Raw genomic sequence first — 6,678 nt, forward strand, 5'->3', positions numbered from 1 at the left:
ATAGCGCTTCACTTCGTGCAGAAATGAAACTTGCGGAAATAAAGATGTGACGCAATGGCGTATGCTCCAATTTTCAGTTTTTTTCGCTAATGGAACGCTCGTATAATTTCAATAAAAATACAAATCAAAATTTAATTATTTTATAAATTTTTACGTAATTTTTTAAAAATTTCTTTCATTTTTACATGATTTATAATTTAAAAAAATTAATTTGTTCGATTTTCAATTATTTACTAATTTATTATCAATTAATAGACAAACTAACATTTTTGTAAAAAATAATGCAAAAATAATAAATCTTTCATGTATTTACAAATATGTGTATTAATTTACAACATTATAAAAAGTAGAAAAACTAGTGGAACAGATAACAGATAATATAAAAAAAAATCTTCTTAACACAATAAAATACAATTAATTAATTACTATAATAATAATTAAAAGATTTCCTCAATAGACAACATTTATGTAATATGCTCAAAAATATTAAAGAAATATTAATAGTAATATGTAAATATCGAGATAAAATCTTATGAAGCGTGCACAATAATCAACGAGAATAGAAAATCTTGATTAAACATCAATCAGACTTAATTTCCTGAATTAGAAACGCGCCGAGACCAGATTCATCGCGTCTCGTTTTTCCATTAGGATCTATAAATATATGTAATGTATATATATGTACATGCATGTATGCTATTTGTACTCGAGATCTTTCGAACGTTTGGAAAATTCCGACGATGCTGTTACGCTGCTGACCATTATTGCAACGCGCTTTCTGTGACTACAGAAAGTTAATCGCAGAAATATCAATGCGAGACGAGCCAATTACACCGTCATCCTCGCCGGTAACAGGTCGTTAATTGCCGGATGATTAATCTTTAATGAGGCACACATAATTTGGTCGATACTCGCAAACGCCGCCGTGACGTTAGCTTGGACATTTATGCAAATACGAATAGATACGAAATGTCAATGGAAAGCGATAGAATAATCTTACACGAATACTGATAGCTTGTAAATACAAATGTGAACAAATTTGTACAATCGCATCATTGCAATCGAGAAATTGATATCATTTAAATTGATGTAATAATAAAGACACATATCATATTTCTCTCCCTTTTTTTATTTTCTCTATAGAATATCAAAAATAATCATTATCAACATCCGCGCAAAAATTCTTGACAACTTTCTTTATCTCGCTAAGTCTCTCGGTCCTTTCGCGATCGCGATAAAATGAGTTCTTCATTTCTCGAAATGAATACATACTGATGATGAATCAACGGATGGATCGCGTCATAATTTGCATGCGGTACTCTTCCGATCACGAGAGGATGAACGAAAGTACGTGACAAAGCGGAGCACGTCGCTCATGAAGAAGTGCATTGAGGGGCAATCGAGGTGACGCGAGGATGATGATGATGATGATGCATTGTCATGTGAATAGATCTAATAAATTGCCGGGCAGACTCGCACGAGATAATTCGATTAATTCACCGGCGCGGCGGACGGATACAGCGACTTGTGCGTCTGTCAACTTTGTTCCGCGCAGATTAATGTCAATTAAAGTAAACCGGGGGCTCGTGACAGTGTTTACTATGAACAAATGTATCTTTGGAAATAATTTCCATGCGACTAGTTTACCTCGAAAGAGCGCAATCTTTAGCGCAAAATTAATCATGTGCGTATTTAAACTAAAAATCTTTTATTTATAAAAAAATATTTAAAAAATGAAAATAGATATTAAAATTTCGAAATATTTATAATTGTTTTTCTAATATAATATTGTAATATATTTAAAAAAAAAACATTAAATTTTTCGCGCATTTATTATTGCATTGAAACTATTTATGAGTATCAAATTATAATATTATCAAGGAAAGATTCCAACAACATATATATACGCACACACACGCACAATGTTTGCATACTTGTTTATAATACAGCTTCTAAAAATAATCGGTCATTTATCGCGTTAATGATTACTGTCGTCTATCTCTTACATAAGAATTTCTCGGCGTGAGTGACATTAAGGTGCATAATAAACGCGAACGTCATCCAATCCGATACAATTTCGCGTGGCGCTTACACTTGCACCATGGTTAATAAATTTCGATTAAGAGAGACGTGGAAATCTACTCTCCGCACATTCTAACGAGACTTGACTCTTTCACGAAATATCGCGGATTTACGGTATACCGCGTGACGAGATGATGCATCGGGCAATCAATTGCACTTTAACGCATCGTGATGCGAAAAAGAAATACTAATTGTTCTTTTACTTGACACTGTGATCTCGTAAAAAATAGAACAATTTATTTCGCAGAACTATATTGGTCTTTGGGAAATATTTTTAGAATTTTAATTATCTTGCAATTTAAATTATTAATAAAAATTCAATCTAAAATCTGATATATGGTTATAAAACATAAAGATAAAAATATCATGGAAACATGCAAAATGATAAAATAAGAAAATCAAGTCATAAAATAATATTAAGAACTTCGAAAAATCATTCTTGTGCTATTAAAATTAGAGTTAAATATTAGACATTAAAAATTTTATATAAAATGTATCAACTCATACAAAGCGTAAAAATTATTGAGATTTCATAAAGTTCATATAGTAGCTATATTTAATGTGTGCATTTATTTTACTTTTATTATTATACTGAAGGCTACGATAAGTCATTCTTTGAATGCTAACTATTAAAATTTTTTGCAATTTGTATTTTAATTATGATAAAATACTAACTACGCTGTTCATTTAATATGCACGATAAGTTAATTTTATGCTTTTCACAAGTAGTTTTCGATATCGAGTGTCCTAGAATTAGTTAGATACTATGTAAAGAACATTATGAGTTGAAACTATAGCATTCATAAAATATTATAAAACCAATTTTCTTACTTCTGCTTTAATGTGACATAAAATAGATATCTTTCAACATTTATTGTAATAGAAATGAATAATGTTCATTGATTCAAAGACAGATTTTGTATAATTCAAATCTATTACTTTTTATGAGGTATATTTTCATATACCTCTTGATAGAGAAACTCATGATAAAGTCTTAGAAAGTCTCTTATATTCAAAAGATTTCAAGCCGGAATAATCTCAATATACTACACGGAGAGAATTTTCACTTAGAATTTACCCTGAAAATCATGGTAATCGTGGAGTAATATGGTAAGAGTTTCTCTGATTAAGATTTACCACGATAAAAGATATTAAATATGTACATAGTAAAATTAATCGAACATGTTTTATATCTTATTGTGTAGATATTAATATTTTGTATTGTGGTAAATATTTAATCAGAGAAACTTTTATAAAATTCTTCCGGTATCATATTGTTCCACGATTACCATATGATTTTCAAGATAAATTCTCAAGGAAAATTCTCTCTACGTTTATTTCTAACGATGAAAGCGCGTAACAAATGTAATTTCTCTGTATTCGTACACTGAAAAAAAGTATTAAATTAATAAATATTTATTTCAATACTGTTTAATAAATAATTTATTTAAAACAAATAAATATTTATTTAATTTGAAAAAGATTTTCATATATCAAATAAATATTTTTCACATCAAATCAATATTATCAGTTTCAATAAATGATTTTGGCAGTATTGAAATAAATACTCATTCAAATCAATAATTTTTTTTCGGTGTAATATATCGAGAATTGAGGAAGAACACACGAAACGAAATTATAACAATTTCAAGTCTCGTGATCACTTTGCTTCCGATTGCTCCTCGCCCTCGATCATTCTCGAGCGCGCAAGATAAATCGGAGCCGATCGCGACGAGGCTGCATCGCTACGCAAAATTATGCTAAATGTGCAACTCACGGATACTCAGCGGGTCCCCCGCTGTCGCGACTTGCGCTCATGTAATCGCGAGCAGCAGCTTTCTTTTCCAACGACAGAGCAGAACAACTGAAGAAGCGAAGACGAGTCTGTCGGCGATTCGATGAAACATTTATGTTCGCCCGCACGTGGGACTGTGCACAGGTGAAAAGACAGACCGGACCGAGACAGAGATGCGCGCACGGGCAATGATGATGGTGATGGTAATGATGATGATAATCCGATCATATGTAAGTATACGATCAGGAAGAAGGACGACGAACGATGTGCGCCTTGATTGACGATGTAATGCCCCTATATCTTTTACTTCGGCGCTTTCCCTTGGAGGAACGCACTCTCTTATCGAGAATAGCGGCTCTCGTGCCTTTTTTCCGCTTGTCGACAGTCTGCCAGCAACTGCATAGTAACACAGAAAGAGACGGTAAAGCATCGTCTTTACACGCCGGTCGATATCGCTGCGCGATTATTTAGTCACTGACATTCCGCCGATGACGTCCGCAGCTGTCAATACAAAGTGATTTGCCCATAGCCGAACTAACTCGCCAATTGACACTAACTTTCGAATACGTATACAACTAGATGACTGAATTGAAGCATCAATAGAGTACAATGACACACAGAACTTAATGGAAGTTTTCATGTATATAAACATGACGACTTTCGAAGTAAGTTTTCTTTGAATTGAAAGGAACTCCGTTTCTCTATCAAGATTGATATACTATTGGAAACTTTATCAATGCACACAAATAAAATATTTTATATTTTATTTTTATACAAACGTAATTATTATTTCAGATGAGCGAGCTTTTTTGCTCTAGATTTCTATTCTTCATTTCTATTCAATATTTATTTAATAATCATAGAAAATTATTTAATTGTGTACGGAGAGAGATTTTTCTCTTAGAATTTACTCTGAAATTTATCGTGAAACAAAATATGGTATTGGAAGAATTTTATAAGAGTTCTTCTGATTAATATTTAGCACAAAAAATATGAATATATATGTACATAGTAAAATTAATCAAACATATTTTATATCTTATCGTGGTAAATATTAATCAGAGAAACTCTTATAAAATTCTTCCAACATCATATTGTCTCACAATTACCATAATTTTCATAAATAAATAAATTCTAAAAGAAAATTCTCTCTGTATGTAATTATAAAAAATTGAATAAAATAGACAACACTTTGTAGAATGCAGATTGTTCGTCATCAACGATAGCTAATGACATTGCAATAACGTATTGATTGTATGGATGTTACAGCTGCGAGTATCGAGCTATGAATGTTATACTCGCAAAACCTGCTCAGAAATTCAAGGATCAATTTATCTTTTTTTTTGTTCTTTAAACCATCAATGATCACAAATAAATAACAAAAATTTCACACGAAAATCTCATCATCAAATTAATCCTGAAATCCCGGAAAAAATTGTGAACCAGAAAGCATTGCTCCAAAATATACAAACTGTCACAGAAGCTCCAATTTTAGACTCGACTTCGATTTCGATTTAAAATTTATAAATAAATTTGAATTCTAAGATATGTAAAAATACTTAAGCACGCAAATCTTCAGTAACGTCTGTCATTTTAATTTTTAAGCAACTTAACATTCATGGATCGATACGCCATCAATCCATCAAACTCGATAATTAACGATAGCTCCAATTACTCGAAATACAATCTTACCCAGTCGAACAGAGAAAATTCGGCCAAGCAGAATTAGGGTTGTAACCGCGAACAAATTTCGCCGGTTCCTTAATTGACGATCTTCCTAATCACCAGGAGCGCGATTGATTAAAAACAGATCGCAAACTTTAACACTTGTTACGTTTTTCAGACTTGCTGCTCCGAAGAGAAGAGAAGATGTATATAGATATACGTCAAGGACGATTTTCGCGTTTAGCTTTCACGTTCACGGACGCGATGTCGATGCCTATCTCTCTCTTTCTCTCACGTATAATGTATGTACGCGCGATGCTGGCGGAGAAGCGACTGCGCCGCTTCGTCGCTCGGATCCTCGTCTATATCCGCCCGCGCGTGTGCGCGCCGTCGCCCTGTGCGTGCACGTGACAGATGCGTCCCGTGCACGCGGACTTTTTATCCTTTCTCCGTGTTGCAACACTCCCAGAGATGAATTCGGAACTAATCTTCAATTAATTGGACCAATCGGCTCCCGAAATAAAAGATGTATAAATATTACAGCGGCATTCATATTGTGTAATCTGCTATATGCTGCGTATTATGCGTAAGGCTTAGTTCTTTCTTCTCCTCTTCATCTTTCAAATTAAATTTTTCTTATTCAATTTATTATTCATATTTATGACGTATAAGAGCGAGTATAAAAAATTTGGCACACTGCCCTTAATATACATTCACACCACTAGGCGGTGTCATAACGGAATACTTTTAGATGAAAAATCTCTCATATATAAGGACCACAACCCAAGAAAGCTCAATATCGGAGCTCTCAGCCCTAAAGATGCAAACTGCAACGTTTGCGAAACGTCGGCATTACGCTGTTAAACCACGCGGCATCCATCCGGAAACCTTTTGCATTGATGAGTATAAAAAATTGTTTGTCGCGAAGATTATATAATATCGGCTCGGTTAGATCGCTAACGATTTTCGAGTCGAGCTGACCGAAGGAAACGCTGATAAATGTGATAGGAATTGCGGAAATTTCGGAAATCATATATGTCGGACAGAATCGTGCGCAGGATTCTTTCGGTTGTGAGATGCAATCGAATTAATGAATTTTGACAATGGACTGCAAATCGCGAGGAGAATCGACGTCC

General features: G+C 33.4%; 1 protein-coding gene across 2 annotated transcripts in view; it reads right to left on the bottom strand.

Moving 5' to 3' along the window:
* Window positions 1-6,678, bottom strand: part of LOC114931527 (protein FAM13B) — a 39,204-nt gene that overhangs the window by 8,478 nt on the left and 24,048 nt on the right. The gene's annotated exons all lie outside the window — the stretch shown is intronic.

This window comes from Nylanderia fulva, unplaced genomic scaffold (genome assembly GCF_048542155.1).
Source record: "Nylanderia fulva isolate GAGA-0341 unplaced genomic scaffold, ASM4854215v1 Scaffold23, whole genome shotgun sequence".
In the NCBI taxonomy this organism is placed as follows: Eukaryota; Metazoa; Arthropoda; class Insecta; order Hymenoptera; family Formicidae; genus Nylanderia; species Nylanderia fulva.